The sequence below is a fragment of the Lontra canadensis genome, unplaced genomic scaffold (assembly GCF_010015895.1).
Source record: "Lontra canadensis isolate GAN:19392208 unplaced genomic scaffold, GSC_riverotter_1.0 scaffold19, whole genome shotgun sequence".
Lineage (NCBI taxonomy): Eukaryota > Metazoa > Chordata > Mammalia > Carnivora > Mustelidae > Lontra > Lontra canadensis.
In genome coordinates, this window is record NW_022631013.1 from 20350107 (window position 1) to 20368645 (window position 18539).

The 18539-nt window shown below is 42.0% G+C and overlaps 1 non-coding gene across 1 annotated transcript; it reads left to right on the forward strand.

The window, feature by feature from the left end:
- Positions 1-12094: 12094 nt before the first annotated feature.
- On the forward strand, positions 12095-12233 carry LOC116869584. The gene has a single exon (XR_004383058.1). It is a non-coding gene; the product is annotated as a U4 spliceosomal RNA (small nuclear RNA).
- Positions 12234-18539: the final 6306 nt, after the last annotated feature.

Below are 18539 nucleotides of genomic sequence, written 5' to 3' on the forward strand. Positions count from 1 at the left end.
GGGTGAAGGACAAAGCCCTCAGGAACACTGACATTCGGGGGCTCCTGAGGGACCCAGTTGGTTTAGCAGCTGACTCCTAGTTTCTGCTTAGGTTGTGATCTCCGGTCATGATTTCAGGGTAATGACCTCGAGTCCTGGGTCAGGCTCTGCCCTCAGTGTGGAGTCTGCCTAAGACTCTGCCCCTCTGCCCTTCTCCCCACACACTCTCTCTCTCAAAATAAATAAATAGATCTTTCTAAAAAGGGGGAAAAAAAGAAGCACTGACATTTGAAAACAGAAAAAGAGAAAAAGGAGACTCAGAGACAGCAAAGGCAGGGAAAGGCTGAGCCACAGTAGTAAATACTTGGGAGAGACCACAGCAGACTAGAGCTAAGACAGGACCTCTGGATTCCCCCCGAAAACTGAAAAGTCATTAGATTTAGAAAAAAAAAAGGAGAGGAACTAAGACTGGCAAAATGTTGATCATTGTCAAAGCTGAGCCACAGGTCCAAGGGTGTTCATTATGATATCTCTGTTTGTGTATATGTTTGAAATTTTTTTCCAAATAAAATGTTGAAAAATTAAAAACAAATTAACATGTAAAAAGAATAAATGAAATGTCATTAGTGGCTTGTAAGACCAGAGTTTCCGCTGAATATTGAGTAGCAAGCAGGAAACAAAGAAGAGGGGGCAGCTGGCATCTAATGTCATACTTTGAGCTTTGCTGGCAATGTGATAGAGTGACGGGGAAGAACTGGGCCCTGTGCCTGTATCATTCATTCAGTGTCACTACGGGAAACAGATGACACTCAAATTAGGATGGTTCCCCAAGGGTTTAATAAAGGGAGTATTTACAGTGTAAGAGCATGGTGTCGGGAGGCACAAGGAATGGTGCAGTAACCCTGGTGCTAGTAACAGTGGGGTGTGACCAGCCTTTATCACAATGCAGCTAGAAGCATGTATTTCTCGTGGGGGGACAGGTGGTGGGGGGTAAGCCAGGTCAGCTGGCTCAGCAGGGTCTCTGCTTTAAGCTGGTGTCCAGCTGGGCCTGCCTCCTCTCTGCAGACCAAGATCTGGTCCGTTTTATATAAGTTCATTCTAGGGCCCAGACTGAAAAGGCAGCAATGCCCAGGGGAAGCTCTTCTTATGGAAATGGCGGAGACACAAAGAAAGCATGCAGAAACACATGATGCTTCTGAAAGCCTGGACTGAGAAATGGCAACAACAACTGGTTCCACTCATCCACCACCAAAACAAGTCACAGAGCCAAGCCAAAGGGCAAGGGACAATAGACCCCTCCTGTCATGGAAGCAGTTACAAAGTCGCATGCAAGCAAAGAGAATGGATACCAGGAGGGACAAGGAACTGGGGTCAATAATCTAATCTATCACACCCCCTAATGTCAACCAAGGGAGTGCTTAGCCAAACTCTGAAAAAGTCGTGAGAAAAGGGTCCTCTTGAGACCTCTGGCCTTCCATCTGAAAGCACCTGAGGAGAAGCCACAGGGAGGATGCCAAGGGGATAAACATCCTGACCTCAACCAGGTCTCCTGCTCAGGCTTCTCACCCACTGCGGAGCCCTCTGATGGTCCAAACAGGTCAGCCTCCCAGGGCAGGTGGCAGTGCAGGAAGAATAGACAAGTCTGGAAAGACACGTGGAGGACGAGGACCTAGCCAGCTATGAGAAGAAGACAAAGTGAGGGTAGGAGAGCAGTCTGCTAGGAGAGGCTAGGTGGCCTGCACTGCCACCTTGGGCATCTGATCTAAGGGCCTCATGGGTGGGCACCAAGCCCCGAGACAGAGTTTTTTTCTCTTGCAAGGAAGAGACACAGCTGGAGGTGGAGACAGGCAATTAGACTGTCCGACTCAGCAAGAAAATTAGCCTGCAACAGCTGATGATAGTCAAGGGGGAGGCAAGTTGCTGGTAGGAGCCCAAAGCGGGTGATCAATGTGGAGTCTGACACCTTGGAGGACATGAGAAGATGTTTTATGTCCAAGGGCTCTAGGGAGACACCTCCCAACAGGGCACATTTTACGGAGGTCAACCAACATTCCCCTGGTAGGCTATAGGAAAGCTCTTAATGTTTGTGCTGGTAACATTTCTGGAGACAAATTCACATAGAATGCAGCCAATGTACTCCTGACAACTGACAGCAACTTTCTAAATACAATACATCTGTTATTTTATAAGCAAAGAATCTTTACTATTGGGAGGCAAAATAAAATGAGTCCCTCAAACTAAGTTCTACACTTTGTACATACGTGATTTATTAGGCCACACACACACACACACACACAGAAAATTGAAGTAGTTCCCCAAGCAGCCATCAGAAAGACAGATGTTAGATTATGGTCATCAAGAACATGGATTCTGGAGCAAACTGCCTGGATTCAAAGTCATCTCAGATGTTTAACTGTGAGCCCAGGGAAGAGCAAGTTACTTTACTCTGTGTCTCAGTTTCCCCACCTGTAAAATGGAGGTGATGATCACACAGCGTAGTTATAAACATGAAGAGTTAGGTGTGAACACCTCCTAGTGTTGGGCCATAGTTCGTACAACTTGAAGTTTAGCTCTTATTTTTATTGGCAGACTCAGGGACAGTCTTCTGCCCTAGATCTGGATATCCCTACCTTCTGCCCCTTCACTCTGTGTCACAGGTGGGAGTCTGGGGAATAGAGTGTTCCAGCCTCTAGCTGAGCCTAGCTTTCACCTAGATTTCAGCCCAGCCCTGAGCATTTCTGAGTCAGGAATGCTCTCATCACTTAAGGCTGGAACCCAGAGGAAATTTCCTTCCTCAGTATGTGCTCCGACCATCCCACCAACTGCAGACTCAAGATTGATGAGAACAAAGAAAGGACGATGGAAGGGGTCCTAGCTGCTGAAGGAAATCTGCATTTTTGTGAAAGATATAACAAACCTACAAGCATGACATTAGCCTGGAGAGAACAGGTTTAACCAAGACAGTCATCACTGCATGGCACGTTTCATGAATTATTGCATCTCCTTGTCTCCCTGAAGTTTTCTGTCCTTTGGCTTTCATGCATTGGTGTGTCTCCCCTCCACATCTCTCCCTCTTTCTCTCATTTACTTCTTTCTTTCTCCTTCTTCACCTTTCCTTTTGTCTCTTCTCCCTCAGCTCTCTTTCTTTTTAAAGACCCATCTCGCCGCTGGGCTGACTCAATCAGTAGAGTATGCAGCTCTTGATCTCAGAATTTTGAGTTCAAGCCCCATGTGAGGTGTAGAGAATTACTTAAAAAATAAAATCTAAGAAAGAAAGAAAAAGAAACCTGCTTGCCTGATTCAATAGGACTACGTCTGCCTAGGAAGAGAAGAGGCATCAGGGGTGTGTACAGACAGAGGAAAGGGCAGTCAGGATGAAAAGTCTCACCAGAAACCAACCCTACTGACAACTTAATCTTGGGCTTCCATTGTCCAGAACTATGAGAAAATAAATTTCTGATGTTTAAGCCAAAAAAACAAAAACAAAGAAAAGAAAAAGGAAACTGCTTTACATTGGTTTTTACATGTGTTTTGTCCTTAGTTGTGGATTCATGGCTCTCAGTACAATTTTTTTCTTCCTTTCAATTACAACACATGGGATCTATTTCACTGTCACTACCCCACTAGATGATGTTCAGCAATAAAATAACAAACACGTATTATGCTTAATGGGTGCCACTCACTTTTCTAAGTGTTCTGTGTGTAAAATTAACTGATTTAGTTGCCAGGGCAACCCATGAGGTAGGAACTTTCATTATTGTCTTCGTCTGTGGTAAATTAGATTTCTGTTCACTAAATATTTTAGTTTACCTTCCTACAGTGCTACTACCCATAGCAGACTTAGGCATCCCCCCAAGTACTGTTGGACTAAGGAGTGACTATCTATATAATTTTCTTTAGCCAATGAAATAAGGGGAGAAGTGCCATGTGTCAGTTCTACAAAGAAACTTCAAAGGCCAGTGCGTATTTTGCCATGTCTCTTCTCACTGTGTAATGATGGCTGGCAGTGCCCAGAGTGGCAGCTCCGTCAGCCTGGGTCTGAAGATAAAGACGGCATGGAGCACAGCCATAGTGAACTCATGAAGGACATACAGTGATATAAGAAGGAAACATTTGTTGTTGTCTGCCATTGAGATCTGGAGGAGTCCTTTGTTACTGCAGCATAACCTACTCTATCCTGACAATTTCCCACTTTTCAGGTCACGAAACTGAAGCACATTTAAAGAGTGTCTGGCAGTCTCACTCCAGAGTCTGAGCTCCCAACCACTACTCTATAATTATTTCTTTAAACTTCAACTCCTGGCTTAGGAGCTTGGATAATCTGTCCATAAGCTGAAAGTAATGAATGTTATTTATTTCGGTTCCATCTGTCTGGGTCTCACTCATTCCATTCTCTGCTTTCTTTTCAGCTTTGAACATACTAGGCATATTTATTATATGGTGGATGCTGGTTACGTTCAAGGGAAATGAAGAGTTCAAATCTGCCTACCGATGTTCCCAGCATGTTTATAATCAGAGATCTCTACTGTCCATGTTCCCAGCTCAGGACACCCTGAGGGAAAGGATTTCCAAACTTCCACATCTCCCCACCAGGTTTCTTACTGTTGTTGGTGTTCGAAGAGGTATGGTAATAATTGTTATTATTTATTAAGTATCTGCTATGCTCCAGCAACTATACAAATATAATTTCTGATTCTTAAAGCCATATTACAAATCAGGTAGCATTGCCATTCTTCTTGATGAGGAAACAGAAACCTAGTAATACTAAAAGATGTCTAAGGTCACATATACCTACTGTATTTGAAGCTCCTGATTCTACATTAAAGCCATCTGGTACTAGAGCCTGTGTTCTTTCCACCAGGCTGTTTGTGTAGCAAGCACCTCTCCAGCTGGTCTTCTGGTGCATTCTCTTTTATCATTTGTGACCATGGAGGTATCTGAATCTTTCAGTATATTCTATGCTAACTAATATTTAAGATGTTTTTGAAGGTGGAAGTAAAGGCACAGTGAGTTAAATCTAGGCAAATTCCTAGGAAAGCCTTAATGTCACAGAAAAACAGAGAGGCTTGAAAAACAAGTAAAATGGCCTGAACACTTTGAGGTTTTCACTTAAATAATAAGGCTAAGCACAGTGCTGAGGAGACTTTGATTCAAAGCTTTCTGAGCTCTCAACCAAACCTTAATGAAGCAAACCTCCAAAGGAGGCATCCCAATTAGCCCTACATTCCAGATGATCAGACCAGGACCCCAAAGTCCAATTTCCTGTCCCTGCTGCTCATCTTGGAACACAATTATCCCTATTGCGAAGCTATGCACCAAATACCACGTGTACAAATACCAGCCTGATTTTTACAACAGGCTTATATTGAGTCACTGATCAGTGCTATGTTTCAATAAATATTTTTCCCTGATAGTGAGCCAATTTATAAGCCAAAGCCAGATGTTGACAGGCCTGGGCTCTTAAGAAAAAAAAAAAAGTATCATAATTATTATTATTTGGTATTGCCATCTGGGTCCCATTATGAAAAATAAAAGGCTTTCTTGTGCTTTTGGAAGCTTCTTCCGGAATACTGTGTCCTCAAGACATCCCCTCACAGCATGGCCTCACAAATAGCAAGTCATTGGTATAGGCTTTTCAAAACACTTTCTCCTGAATAATCACATTTTCACCGAAACCCCCAAGTCCTAATACCCCCTCATTCATGCAGCTGCCATTTACAAGGTGCCTGCAAGATGCCAGATCTAAGGCCAGATGCCGTGAAGAATGCAAAGCTATACAAATATATAGTCCCACCTCACCGCTTGGTTGAAAGACATTAAATAAAAATTACTACTATTAGGTACCATTAAAATTTGGAATCCATGTAGGGTATCTAACTTTTTAGAGAGAAAACAAGGTTCTGTCCAGTCTGTCAAGCCTCATAATGCTCCCACAATCAAAGATTAGGGTGTAGACCTTCTTGAGAGGAAAAATTTTTCTCTACCCTTCTCAGTTCTTTGGCCTGTTCTTTGGCCAGTCTAATAATCAAGATAACACAGCACATATTAATAGGGTAAAAGCATACATACAAATGGGGCCCTTAAGAATATGACACCCACAGGCAATCAGGCCATGGAGGTTTTTTGTTTTTTGTTTTTTTAAAGATTTATTTATTTATTTATTTGACAGAGAGAGAGAGAGAGAGAGATCACAAGTAGGCAGAGAGACAGGCAGAGAGAAGGGGGAAAGCAGGCTCCCTGCTGAGCAGAGAGCCCATGTGGGGCTCTATCCCAAGACCCTGAGATCTGAGATCGTAGGCGCCCCAGGCCATGGAGGTTTATATGCCATACTGAGCTAAAGGAAATCTCTAGGACTTCAAAGGGGAGGAAGACAACTCACAGGATAATGGAAAGAGCAAATGTTTGGTAAACAAATATTTGCCTTGCCCTGCAGAGACAATGGGACACAGAGAGAAATTTAACCTCTAGGCCCTGCAGAGTAACAACCCCCCCCCACTCTCCCCTCACTGCCCAGCAGTTAACCACACATAGTCCATATGCTTCCATAGTTGTCTCTGGTAATAATTCTCTTCCTGGACCAGCCCTACTATCTAGATCTTTGAGGCCCTTCAGAGAGAGGTTAAAGTTTTCCTTGAATCTGCTAGTCTTGATTGCCTTCACCTCAACATAATCCACATGCCAAAATGGCACATTTTAAGGAGACTTGTTCTGAATCCCTTCCATAGGCATTGAATCGGGCTTTATATTTCTTGGACCAAAATGCCAGGAGGCAGTGCTTTGGTGTGAGTTGGAAGTTAACTAAAGTGCTAAGCCCCTTTGCAGTCTTCAGTCTCTCAGGAGAGGCCTAGGGCTGCATTCCCACTCAGACCTTCTGTTTCCTCAAGTAGAACTAGAGTGGAGCCTATGGGAAGGCCACTAGGCCTATGCAGGCTGGCAAAATGCTTTCTCACAGTTCCACAGGAAATGACACTGGGCTATGAGTTAAGAAAAAATTACCCAAAACATGGTAAGTTCAAGAGAGCACAAACTGTCCTTTCCATATCATCCCAAGCCGTAGTTTAACAGGCCCATCCAAGAATTATGTAATTTTACAGGGTGCCTGGATGGTTGGTTAAGAGGCTGCCTTCAGCTCAGGTCTGGATCCCAGGGTCCTGGTATAAACCCCCCACTCCACCACTGTCCCCCCCCCCCACTCCACCACTGCCCCCCTCCCCCCAATCAACTGATTCCCTGCTCAGCAGGGGAGTCTGTTTCTTCCTCTCCCTCCCCCTCCCCCCACTCATGCTCTCTCTTGCTTGTACTTTCTCTCAAATAAATAAATAAAATCTTAAAAAAAAAAAAGATTTATGTAATATCTCATGAGAAATTTCCATCCTGAATTTGCCATTTGGTATTAATTGAGGCTGGGACTCACTGACATTGCAGGTTAACTTGTAGAAGTGTGACTAATAGAGATGCAAATGATTTCTGACTAGTAGATAAGATAACCCCAGAGGTTATAGTTTTATCACCCTGTAGGGTAGTAAACCAGTTTTGTATCTGCCAGTGACGTTATCCTGAAGTTCTTCTTAAAATTGCCCACAAGTATCTGTTATTGGTTCCCTCATTAATTAATGAGTTAAATAAAATCTTTGACGTGTTTATTCTATATTTTTGAAAGAGTCATGTTTTCAACTCTTGAAATGTATACTTTGACAGAGGCCAGTGATCAATCCTGGGACAATGAGAATTCCTCAGCCTGGACTTGTCCTCTGGCATTTGCATCTCTTGGAAGCCTCAAAGGGAAGAACCAGGTAGGAAAGGATTCTAGTGTTATGGGACCTTAGGTCCTGGCCAAATATTACCTCCGTGGCATCAAATCAAGGCCACAAGCAATGTATTGTAAAAAACAGTAGATGAAAATTCAAGTATGTGCAACAAAATAAAGTAGTATTGGATAATAACTCAAATATAAATAAATACCCATGAGTTCATTCTGATTAAATATATGACTGAGTAAATGAGTGAGAAGTCACAAACCTCCTGTGCAGAAGAACCCCAAATAATTTATGTCAATTCCCACCCTTAAGGAGGAAGAACAGATCTCCTCTCCTCTATAAGAGTGGCCTGCACATGACTTTCTTCCAAAGAGTACAATATGAAAAGAAGGAAGAAAGAGTAACTTAACAATGAAGCAATGTGGCAAACACTAACTCAGCCAGGTGATCTGGGTGAATGTCAACAGTGAGAATATTTGCCCTTGATACAGTGTAATGAAAATGTCACTGAATTCCTATGGCCTTCCAAAAACACATAGCCCCTGTTTAATCATGACAAAACATCAAATGATTCCTAACAGAGGTACATTCTATAAAATGCCTGATCTGTACTCCTCAAAACTCATCAAAAATAAGGGGAGTCTGAGAAACTGCCCCAGCCAAGAGGAATTTAAGGAAACCTAACTACTGAATGTAATGTGGTATCCTGGATGGGATCCTAGAATGGAAAAAAGGACATTAGGGAAAAACTGAGGAAATCTGAATAAAGCATGGATTTCAGTTAACAATAACATATCAATATCGGTTTGTTAATTGTGACAGATATACCATATTAATGGATGATATTGATAATCAGAGAAACTGGCTGTGAGGTATATGGGAACTCTGTACTATCTTCATAATGTTTCCATAAATCTAAAACTGTTCAGAAATAAAGTTTATCTAAAAATAAATCATAATATCACATACAGAATTTTAAAGACGATTAAATCAAATGCCAATTCCCCAGCTTATTGACTGTGACCTTGGCTAAGTCTTTTAACCTAAGTGTCATCCGTAAAATGTACCGTTATCCACCTCACAAGATTGTTATGAAAGTAAAATGCAAAAGCACCTGGTTCCCTCCACCTTGCCTTAAGGACTACCAAAATGCACTTGAGTGAACCTGGGGAGGAAATGCACTCTAATTTGCCTAGAAACTAGGTCCTTTGCACCTTCTTGAAACATTCTAGCAGTGTCAGGTATAGCCCCCCCCTCCCCCTACCCAGTGCAAAGCTGACTAAATGCTCAGCAGTTCCCAAAAGACAGTTCTAGTGCCCTCCATCATCTGAGGTTCTTGGTCTACCAAGAGGGAAGGCTGGTGTGCAAAATGCGGTTGAGTTTTCTACACTTACAGAGAAGGGCAAAGCCTAAGTGGGTGTAGAAGGAAGGAGGAGGTCTTCACTTAGAATACACCTGAGAGGATTTGGAGGTGGTTCGTTAGTGAGACAGCCACGCCTCTTTCCCGAGGGACTTCGCTTGGATGGGGAGTCCAACAGCACCTGTGGGGCCTGCAATCCCGGGGAGGAGGCTGCTGGGCAGAGCTGGGATGCCCCCGGCATCACTCTCTGGACCAGGCACCAGGCAGGGGAAGATGACAGTCTTTTCAGAAAGGGAGTTGCACTTATACATGCCTGTTTTTTCAGAGCTCTACACCAGAGGGCAGTATAGGTGCTTGGTTCTAGAGATGCCCTCTTTTCCTAGAGGGTATAGCTGAGTAATAGGTCTTCTCACAGGGTTTTTCTGCGTAATAAAAGAGGAAGAAGGTACATGTATTCATTCTCTTTTGCTGTGGAAGAAAGTACCACAAACTCAGCAGCTCACAAAAACACCCATTCGTGAGCCCAAAGCTCTGCAGGTCAGCCGTGGATTGCTTTCACGGTCAAAGAGAGGAGGCAATGGTGGGTATGGCTGGCTGCAGGGGTGATCTAGGAAACCAGGCATATAACACTCAAGCCATCAACACTGGCTAATGAGTGTGATCATGCGACAGCCACATCAGCCAAGGAAAAGAAAAGGATATGATGCAGCGTGCTTTAGAAGAGCCCAAGGGAGCAACTGAGTGGGGATTTGACTAGGTTTACAAAATTCCCTGGGTGATCCTAAAATCTGACTTCAGATCAGAGTTTCATTCTCTGTGATGGGAGAGTTGGGGTGCTGTTCAATTCATCAGCACACTGAAATTTTTCCAAGTCTTAAAATAAAACAAAACCCTCCTGACTCTAGAACTTTTCTTCTGTGGTCTACATCCCTTGAAGGCTGTTTTTTATTTTCTTTTCCAAGCTATCCTGGAAGAAAAAAAAAAAAAGAACCTTTTCAAGATGCAAAAATAGGACTTCTAACTGCAAAAATAGGCTTAATCCTCCCTCGACTGCCTATTGCCTTTGCAACAAACCCACAGATTTTACTCAGGCTTAAAAGGAGAACACCCAAGCAGAAATGAGCTTAGTTGTACTGTCCAGACTACAAAACAGAAAACATAAACTCTGCCTTCCTTCTACTTTCCCTAACATGCTGCACTGTATGTATGTATGTATGTATGCATGCATGAGAGAGTGGGGGGTGGGCAGAGCAAGAGGGAGAAAGAGAAACTTAAGCTCAATTTCATGATCCTGAGATCATGACCTAAGCCAAAACCAAGAGCCAGGCCCACCCAGGCATCCCTGACATGCTGCATTTTTAAGTTTAAAGAACAGAAGCAGCCGAAGGAGGTCTGTGCTCTTTCTTCTCTGGAGACATTTTTTTTAACAACCAATTTTGTTAACCAGTTAGGAAGCCTTACTTCTCCTTACTTGGTATTTAAAATTTATGGGGTTCTGCTGTTCAAATTTGGTAAAGAATCATATGCATTTAAGTAGTATCATTTGTTGCAAGATGTCAGGAGCAGCTAGACCTCTTTACTGACTTCTTGGGATGAGAAAGAGCCTGTAAATGGGTTTTCAAGAAAAATAACTCCTCTTTCTGCCTCTCTTGGTTAATCTACAATAGGAAGGGGACGCTAAATTTGGTGGAGAATGGAGAAGACATTGCAATGAGGAGAAAGGAATTAACCCATAAAATCTTTGTGAGTGCAAGGCTTATTACTCTGAGATGACCTTGAAACATTTCACCACCTACTTCTGTGCTGCCAGCTGGCTTCGCAATGGACAATAAAGTCTCCAAAAATACTCCGTGTAAAATTATTGTTTGTCTTTATTAATCTACCCTAGTGACCCTGGTGGAACGTTGCTCCATCAGGAAAGGTAGAGTTCCAGGAGAGCCATCTAGCTAGTCAACTTAATTACCAATGGCCGAATTATCACAAGAAGCCGGTTACTCACTGCTTCCTTTTTGGCAGTCTTTCCTATGGTTGAGGCTACCTCCCACTTCCTTATCAAACCTCACTTTGTATTTCTCACTTTTATCAGTGCATTTCCATTCAGACACCAGGCAGTCTGGGACCAATGGCACTCTCTAGTCAATACTCCTATCACAGAGAGGGCATTTAAAATTCCTTAACTGATCCAACACTTCCCCTTTACGTCCAAATTAACATTTTCTCTCAGCTAGATGGGGACTTCTTCCTTCCTTACTCTAGATGCTATTTTCTCTAACTCCATGCCAGGACTTGGCAGATGAGTCAAGAAAACCTATCCCCACTTTCACAGATACTGCCCCACACAGATATCGCATACTTGTAAAGCTCCTAAACATTCATCTTTTTAAACCCACCTTGAGAAGAGTTACACATAAGCTGTTGATCCTCAGTTCCAAGTGGACACTGGGCTTATGTAGGCTTTTTCTGACACATAAATTGTCAACAGATAGGGCTATTGTCTTTATTGAATCACACTCTCTCCTTCAGACTGACACCAAAAAGAACACTTTAAAAAGCTGGAAACATGAGGGCCCCGAGGAGGAGAAAGAGGAAGAGAAGAACAAAAGGCCAAAAGGGAGGTGGTGGGGAAAAAATAAAATAAGGCTAAGAAATAATCTCAAAACAAAATGCCACGTATAAGAACACATTCTTGGCATTCTCACCTTTCAAAATTAAAACAACCTAACCATCCAATGTTAGAGGCATGATTAAGTGAATTATCATCTATTCACACAATAGAATATGGTGCAGCCATCAAATGTTCCTTTTGAAGAATGTGCTGCAGCAAAGAGCAAAAGTTTATGTAACAATAAATGGGAAAAAAAGCAAAACAGGGTACCTGGCTGGCTCAGCTGAAAGAGTGTGTGACTCTTGAACTGGGGTCGTGAGTTCAAGCCCTCTGTGGGGTATAGAGGTTACTTGAGTAAATAAAACTTTAAAGAAGGAATAAAAAAGTAAAACAAGCTTTGCACAGTGGCAGTATTGTAGCCAGTGAGGTTTATCTGAGGCACAATTATTGCTAATTGATCATTTCCCAATACCCCACCGTGACAACTCAAATTACAGTGTGCACTGACAATTTTTGACAGTCTCTTTCGAGACTGAATTGGGGGGGGGAGAAGCAAAACAGAGTCATATTGTACTGTAATGTGCTTATCAATTCATGTGTCTGTAGCACCATTAGATTGAGGGAAGGGTAAAGAGTAGGAGCAGCAGAGAGCCATGTCAAGGACAGAACCCTGAGGAACTCTGACATCTATGGAATGTTCCAGAAAGGGGTGTCTTCAAAGAAGACAGAAAAAATGAAGCAAAGAAGCCATGGAAGGGACTGAACCAAGAGAGTGTGAGGTCACAGAATATGGGAAAAGATGGCACATCCAAGGTGTCTCCCAAAGTGGGAGATCCAAGTATACTACGTTAGCTGTGAGCAAACTTGAGCAAAGTTTCAGGAGGAACTTAGCAAGTTGCATCACATCACAGGGTAAGGGAGAGATGGGATCTGAGCCGGCTGGCCTTTCAGCAAAGCCTATGCTCTCTGCTTTACTCTAGGCTGCCTCCCTACTATGTTAGAAATACCTCCTGAATGGGTAGGAGATCATGATAGAAAAAGGCTTCATCAGCAGTATTTTCCTTTTTCTTTAAGATTTTATTTATTTATTTGAGAAAGAGAGAGAGAGAGAGGAGAGAGAGAGCATGAGCAGGGTGGAGGGGTACAGGGAGAAGGTGAAGCAGGCTCCCACCAGAGCAGGGAGCCCGCTGATGGCCTTGATCCCGGGAACTCAGGATCACGACGGGAGCCAAGATAGATGCCCACCGACTGAGCCACCCAGGCGTCCCATGTATTTTCTACTTAAGGGCTACACTTTGATACAAGGACAGCAGGGGGAGTAGAAGGTGAGAAAATGGACCCCAGGTCAATTGATTAGTATGGGGAGTGCAAACCGCATTGCTTGCAAAGCAGATAAAAGGTAGAAGGGGAAGCTGCCTCGCTAACGCACCTACACCCACTGCCTACAGGGGGCAGCAGTGCAGGAACCTCAGCCACTGCGGCTGGATCAGCCAATTTGTTCAAAGATGCCAGAAATCTGGATTTTATCTTTCTCTGTGACATTTTCACATTTTAAATGCTGGGATCTAAATAAAAAACATTTTAAAACACTATGCAGACCAGATAAATCTGTGGAGTCGATTGGGTCCAATTTTAGACTCCAGCTTCCTATCGGTAAAGGCAGTTTGTCTTCAGAAACTGTACCTTCAGTGGTGTTGGTTCCATCCAGAGCTAATCCCCAGGCTGAGGGGAAATCCCTGAGCAGGCCTGGGGTGGGGGCACTTCCCTACCAACTTCCTTCCCCAGCTTATCTCATTGGGCCCATCACTCAACTTACTATGATGAATGCTTTGTTGGGTTCAGTTCCATAGAGTTAAAGGAGCATGGAGTGTCTCTCATCACAGCCCTTCTTTCCTAGGAAAATAAATGGTCAGCTCCCTGAAGTTGGGGATTTTTTATGCAATGACTTTCCTCTACGAGATTTATTGCAGCAGCTTTGTGAGAGATTTGTAGTAAGTAGTGTTCGGGCTGTAGGTCTTAAATTCTCAATGCCACAGTCATAACTCTCCAGGAAGGAAATGATAGAAGATCACAGTAGCTAATACTGCATTATGATGATACTGTCTCCGCAGAAATGATTGCCGTCTTGCTGCTGCTGTCTTACTTAGGAAACGTGAGCTCTTCAGATGTGCTTGAGATATCTATCCTGGTGGCATTTTGCAAGATCCCAAAGAAACTAGGGGAAGGGAGCAAACATTTACTGAGTGTCTACCACTTCCCTTTTCACATATGGGGAGACTGAGGCTCAAAGAAGTTAAGTCCTTTTCCCAAGGTCTCCTGCTGTAAAACCTTTCTGATTACAAAGCAGATCTCACCTACCTTGCCACATGGAACTTATTTTTAAACGTAAGAGAATGTCTAATCAATCAAAGTTGATAGGAGTGAATGGTGAAATATTTTCCCCATTTTACGTTTCAATGCACTTCACTTTCAGACTCAGTGCACAGTGTACAGGAAGTCCAGGGGATAAACAATCTATATAACGCCATGAGGAAACAATCGGACAGACCCAGGCTGCGGAATAAAGACAATCAACCCAGTCACTGTCAATGTCATGGTGAAAAATGTCAAGATGCTTTTCTAGTTTAAAAGAGACTGAGGGACGCCTCGGTGGCTTGGTTGGTTAGGCATCTTCCTTCAGCTCAGATCCTGATCCCAGAGTCCTGGGATGGAGTCCCACATAGGGCTGCTTGCTCAGCAGGGAGCCTGCTTCTCCCTCTGCCTGATGTTCCCTCTGTTTACTCTCTCTCTCTGACAAATAAATAAACAAAATCTTCAATAAATAAATAAGAATGAAAAGACAAATTAACAAATGCAAGATACAAACCTTAATTGGATCTTGGTTCCAAATGGAACTATTGGGTATAATATTTTGGGAACAACTGAGGAAATTTGAATATGGACTAGATATTAGATGATATTAGTGATCATTATTCATTGTCTTAAATGTGATAATGGCATGTGGTTATGCAGGGAAAGTCTTATTCTTAGGAGATACCTACTGAAGTACTTAGGATTAAAGTATCATGATGTCTGCCCTTTAGTTTCAAATGACTGAGAAAAAAATTATGTGTGTCTGTATAAAATATAAATTGTTGAATCTAGATGGTGAGCATAGAGGTGTTTGGTACACTATTCTTTCAACTTTCCTGTGCATTTAAAATTCTTCATAGTAAAAAAAAAAAATAGATTCCTCATAGTATAAAGTGAAAATATACAAGTAAAAAAAAATGACTGGATTAAGCTGCCTCAGAATGATGAAGAGGGGACTATACTGAATAGGGTAAATGCATTTTTAAATTCCTTTAGAAGATTACAAATATGGATAAACTTAGAGAGCTTCGAATATGTGTTCATTAGAGTAAATGAAAAACATATTTTAAAAGGATAGATGTACATAACCACAGCCATATAAAAATATATTTGCTGGTGGACAAGAACTAAAACTATGTTTGGTAGTGGAAAGAGGTGATTTTTTCCCCCAAAATTACTCTTGCTATATCACCTTTTCCATTAATATAATCATAAAAAATATGCTCAAACACCAAGGCAGAAAAAGATCATAATCTTTTGCTATAGTGTGAGGTTACAGATGACTTTTTCTTTTAAGAGTCATCCTCCATTATAAAAAGTCCATTATAAAACAACATCCTGTATTTTTATAATCAGTAAGTGCATTAAATTTATTGCATTACTAAAAACACATCAATATGGGGACCTCAGCTCCAAAATTGCAGCATGGCTAAGAAAGATCTAGGGAAAACAAGTGAAATTAAATCATTAAAAATTTAAAACAGCTTCAGAAAGTTAGAAGTTTGGTTCAGGAATAGCCAGGCAAATAGTTTCATCTGAATTACAAGAATAACTGCCAAAAATAGGGTTTAGCAAACACAGGCTGGCCACCTACATTTGTAAATAAAGTTTTATAGGAGCATAGCCATTCTCATTCATTTATGTATTGGCTATAACTGTTTTCACACTACAAGAGTTGAGTAGTTTCAACAGAGACTGTGTGACATGCAAAGCCCAAGATATCACTATCTGGTCTTTTATGAAAAACTTTGCAGAGCCCTAGTCTAAAAGTATCCGTGTATATGAAAAATGATTAAATGAGAATATGGAAAAATAAAGTTAATTTACTATGGTGGGCATATGTTGTAATTTTTATATACATTTTTAAAAATTGTATTATTATTACAATGCAGTTTGTACATTTAATAAATATTTTTTAGGAAAAAATAATTGACTAAGAAATTACTATTTTTTCTTTCTTTCTTTTTTTTTTTTTTAAGATTTTATTTATTTACTTGACAGAAAGAGACACAGCAAGAGAGGCAACACAAGCAGGAGGAGTAGGAGAGGGAGAAGCAGGCTTCCGGCTGAGCAGGGAGCCCAATGCAGGGCTCAATGCCAGGACCCTGGGATCATGACCTGGACCGAAAGCAGACGCTTAATGACTGAGCCACCCAGGTGCCCCAAATTACTATTTTTTCAATGCTTGAAATTATGAGGGGAAAAGCAAATACAAATATGTATTGTAGAGTTATTAAAGCCTGGCATGGATATTCTAATTTCCATGTACCAAAGAACATAATCAGAAATACAGGATGGAGGGGCACCTGGGTGGTTCAGTGGGTTAAAGCCTCTGCCTTCAGCTTGGGTCATGATCCCGGGGTCCTGGGGGATCGAGCCCCGCATTGGGCTCTCTGCTCAGCAGGGAGCCTGCTTCTCCCCCAACCTCCCTGCCTGCCTCTCTGCCTACTTGTGATCTCTGTCTGCCAAATAAATAAATAAATAAATAAATAATCTTTTTAAAAAAGGCATCATCTACATAACCTTAGGAATACATACAAAACTATCTAGAAAATTTAAACTGTACCCATTAACAATATTTTTGGAAGTGATATTTGGAAGGACTTTTTGTTTCTTAATATAATTCTAGAGTATTTAATTTGATAAAGAGCATATATCAAAAGAAGAAATATATGTATATATACACCTTTATTTTTTTTATTTTTTATTTTTAAGTACTCTCTATACCCAGCACGGGCCTCAAACTCCACAATCCCAAGATCAAGAAGCACATGCTTTACCAAGTGAGCCAGCCAGGTCCTCCTGTGTATCCAACTTCAAAAATAATACTTAAAGTTTTTAAATAACCTAGTTAAAAATTTATGAAAAGCTGAACACAAAATTAGATAAAGAATATGATCTCAGGTTCAGGAATAAAATATACAAAAACAAGAACAAACAAAATATCAAAATATTAAGTGTTTTTTTTTTAAGATTTTATTTATTTATCTGAGAGAGAAAGAAATCACAAACGGGGAGGAGGAATAGAGGGAGAGGGAGAAGGAGAAGGAGAAGCAGACTCCCTGCTGAGCAGAGGGGGGGGGGCTCCCACCGCCCCCCCCCCCCCGAAGGGCTCAATCCCAGGATCATGACCAGACCCAAAGGCAGACAGATGCTTAACCGACTGAGCCACCCAGGTGTCCATGGCTGTTGCTTCTGAGTGACAGCACTGTGGATGATCGTTCCTTATCTTTTTACACTGATCTCTACCTTTCTGATCTTTCTACAATGACCATATATTACTTGGGTAATCAGGAAAAATTTTTTAAGTAAGAATTCATTAAAATAACTTTTTTTAAAAAGATTTTATTTATGTATTTATTAGACAGAGATCACAAGTAGGCAGAGAGGCAGGCAGAGAGAGAGAGAGGAGGAAGCAGGCTCCCGGCCAAGCAGAGAGCCTGATGTGGGACTTGATCCCAGGACCCTGAGATCATGACCTGAGCCGAAGGCAGAGGCTTAACCCACTGAGCCACCCAGGTGCCCTAAAATAACTTTTTAAAGGAAAAGAATGTTGTTGCAGCTACTGCCAATCCATAGTACTAGACTTAGAATCCTTTTATCTCTGTCTCTGTCTCTCACACACACACATACACACACCGTGATTCCTCACAATAATGACTTCTATTATTAAACTCTACCAGGTCCCCCACTTCTGCCTCATGCTTCCTGGCCTCCTTTTCTCACAACTTCCCAAAATCTTGTATGCCATTTTAACTCTATAGTGAGGGAGAAAGGAAGAAGATGACAGCATTGAGGCATATATTTTATGCAAGTCTCCTGATATTTTGGAAGGGATAAAATACCCATGTCCTTACAAATGGCCAACAAGGCATACTTGGTCTGTACCCTGCCCATGCACTCCTACCCCAGCACACACGCTACTCTGATCTCACCTTACCACTCTCTCCATCATTCTTACATTTCCTTTAGGGCTCCATGCAAATTTCATTGTATGAGGAGACACCTAACTTGGGCTTTCACCAATTCCACCTTGGTTTCAAGGTATAAGCAAAATATGCTTTATTAAATCTGAATGAAACCATCGTAAAAGTGAAAAGTCACTCAACAGTCAGCTCCCAAGAGGGCGTCCTGGTATTTGGATAGTCTTCTCTGACAGTGAATAGGGCTGACCTAGGTAACCAGTAGGATACTGCAGACATGACAGTAGAGCTTCCAAGGCCAGGCCATAAGAGACATTGAGACTTCCACCATGTTCTCTTGGATTGCTCACTCTGGGAGAAGCCAGTCCCCATGACATGAGGATACTTGGGGGTCCTACGGGGAAACCCATGGGATAATGAACTGAAGCCTTCTGCCAACAGCCAGCATCAAAGCATCAACTTGCCATTAACATGTGTAAGGCACCAGGGAAGCAAATTGTCCAGTCCTAGTCAAACCTTCACATGACTGCATTTCTGGCCAACATCTTGGTTGTAATATCCTG